The following is a 2,500-nucleotide window of genomic DNA, read 5'->3' as shown; positions in this document are numbered from 1 at the left end:
CTCCCCTGAAGACGAAAAGGAAATACTATTATCAGTGCGATACAACGGTAATTTCACTATATTAATGGTTTCAATACAATAATGAATATTCATCCTTTTCCAAAATAATCGCTCATTCTATATTTTTCTTTTTTTTTATAGAATAGGACGGCGGATTCCTCCGTCAATCCTCGCTGTAAAACTAATCTGTTCGTCTTCGGATATATTCGTGATATATGACTGAATATTTAGCAAACACACGGCACAGACAGACAGACTATAATCTTTACAATCCCTTATCTATCAATATCGCTGTCTTTCTTAGTAATAGCTTTTTTTTTTTCTGTTTTGCTCCTTTTTTACTCTCTTTGTGATCCATCTACAATCCTGATCCCCATCATTTTCATCATAATATTTTGTTTCTAGGAATAACATATGGTCAGAAAATGTTCAGAAACACCAAGACTTTCAAGGCAACATTAAATATATAATTTGCGAAGTATTTGATATCCAGACTGAAATGATACTCAGTGTGATCTTGTCCTGACGTGCTAAAGGGTCACTTGCCATGAATTAATTAAAGATAAGTGTTCTTGGAAGAGGGTGAACCACACTTAACACGGCACATGTTTTGCGTTGAAAAGCGTTTGAAAAGAATATTGAATGTAAAAAAAAATGTCCCGACAAAACAAAATAATTTGGAGGAAATTCGGAGAACTGAGAACTAAAATAAATGTCCAGAAAAAAAAAGAAAAAATGAAGAGAAAAGTGTAATTGTAACCATTTTACTAAAAATGCCTACCTAAAGAGGCACTGTGTTATTGTTACAAAATGTGTGCAAAAAACGTCACAATGGGCCTCGTCTACCTGACTCCCGAGAATAAAGTACGTTTTTAAACTCAGCTATTGTGCAAGAGAGACAATTATATTCGCTCTAGAAAAAATAAACTGCAAAACTCGAAACTCAGAAAAAAACGCATACGTATCAAAACCAAAAACAAAAACAAACACACACACACACAAATAACTAAACAAACCAAAACATAACCAACCCAAAACAAACAACAACAAACATAAAACCCTCCCCAGCGAGAGAAAATCACGAAAACTGAACATGCCTGACCCATGATTTTCCTCAAGATTACCTGATACAGCCTGAGAGAAGAACGGGAGGAGTACGCGAGAAAGAAATGTGGGAGAGAACGTCACAAATATCGAAGAGAACTGGAGGTGAACGTGACTGGAAGAAGCAGGAAAATGCACTGAATAGAATGGGTCCGATTTGGTGCACGAGGAATGGGGGTCAGGGAGATGAAAAGCTGGTTTTTACTGTTGTTGTTGTTGTTATTATTGTTATTGTTATTATTATTATTATTATTATTATTATTATTATTATTATTATTATTATTATTATTATTATTATTATTATTACCATTATTACTATTGTTATTATTACCATTATCATTATCATGGTAATTATAATAATAATGATAATAATGATAATAGTAATAGTAATAATGATAATAATAATATTTATGATAATAATTATTATTATCAATATTATCATTATGATTATTATGATTATTATTATTACTACTACTGCTATTACAACTATTACCATAACTACTATCTTTACTACCATTGTTCTTAATTATTATCATTATCCTCCTCATCAATATCCTTATCTACAATTATAATTATCGTTGTATTATTGTCATTGTTATCTTCACTATTACCATTATTATTCTTATTATCATTATTATTAATATTATTATTAGTATGATTATTCTTATTATCATTATAATTAATATTATTATTAGTATGATTATTCTTATTATCATTATCACTATATTTAATTCTGCGTGTGCTTTCTCCGTCCGTTCGTCTATTATGCTTACATGTGATCATATTCCATGTGGCTGCGGAACTAAAGTCAATTGATTCTTGTGTAAGATGGAGCGATAATTGATAACATGAATAATAGAGTGACAACACACGCGCGCATCTAATTCTAATATTTAATCATTGTCGTTGTTATTGTTATTAATATTATCGTTGTCGTTGTTATTGTTATTATTATCTTTATTATTATTATCATTATCATTATTGCTATTATTATTATTATTATTATTATTATTATTATTATTATCATTATTATTATGATTATTATTATTATTATTATTATTATTATTATTATTATTATTATTGTTATTATTATTATTATCATCATTATTATTATTATTATTATTATTGTTATTATTATTATTATTGTTAGCATTATTGTCATTATTATTATTGTTATTATTATCATTATTATCATTATCATTACCATTATTATGATCACTATTATTAGTATCATTATTATTATTGTTATTATTATTATTATTATCATTATAATTATCACTATCATTATCATTATTATCACGATCATGACTATTATCGTTATTATCATCATCATTATTAGTAGTATTAATATTATCATTCTCCCTCTCATCATTATTATCATTATTATTCTCATTAT

Source organism: Penaeus chinensis, chromosome 20, assembly GCF_019202785.1.
Source record: "Penaeus chinensis breed Huanghai No. 1 chromosome 20, ASM1920278v2, whole genome shotgun sequence".
Taxonomy (NCBI): Eukaryota; Metazoa; Arthropoda; class Malacostraca; order Decapoda; family Penaeidae; genus Penaeus; species Penaeus chinensis.
Note: the sequence above shows the minus strand (reverse complement) of the source record.